Raw genomic sequence first — 557 nt, 5'->3', positions numbered from 1 at the left:
TAAGTGCCTGAACTATTCTCTGCTTAAATAATTCCAACTCTATTCAGCTAAATGGGAACCAGATGTATCCCTGACCCCCTTTTTCGCTTCTAAGTTGCTTCTGTAACTTTCTGCAGACAGGCATTCAGGTGATAAACCTTTTACCCGACTTACTAGTTTATTTATTCCTGTCTCAGAGTTGCATGAATGCAAATAAACTATTTGTGGCAGTGCCTCAAATGTTGGCTTCAGTCTGTAGTGACTGATCTATGAGATGGCTCTCTTTTGCTTTACAAGCTACTGGTTGCATATCCTGCAATCTCACTGTGTAAAGATATCTGCTGAATATGTATGTGTGTTTGTTATCCTTACGTACATTATTATTATTAGCACAGAAGCACCAAACTGAATATCAACTATTAAAAACAGAAAACTGGGAAAAGGAAGGCTTGTCTTCTTACATCTTCAGAGTCTGGGAGAAGGGGGTGTGAAAAAATATCACTAGTACAGTAAGAAACTGATGGCACCCAATCACTGTGTTTTCTGTGAAAAACCCCACCCCCTTTCATTTAAGCTGT

Source organism: Anolis carolinensis, chromosome 4 (genome assembly GCF_035594765.1).
Source record: "Anolis carolinensis isolate JA03-04 chromosome 4, rAnoCar3.1.pri, whole genome shotgun sequence".
In the NCBI taxonomy this organism is placed as follows: domain Eukaryota; kingdom Metazoa; phylum Chordata; class Lepidosauria; order Squamata; family Dactyloidae; genus Anolis; species Anolis carolinensis.
Note: the sequence above shows the minus strand (reverse complement) of the source record.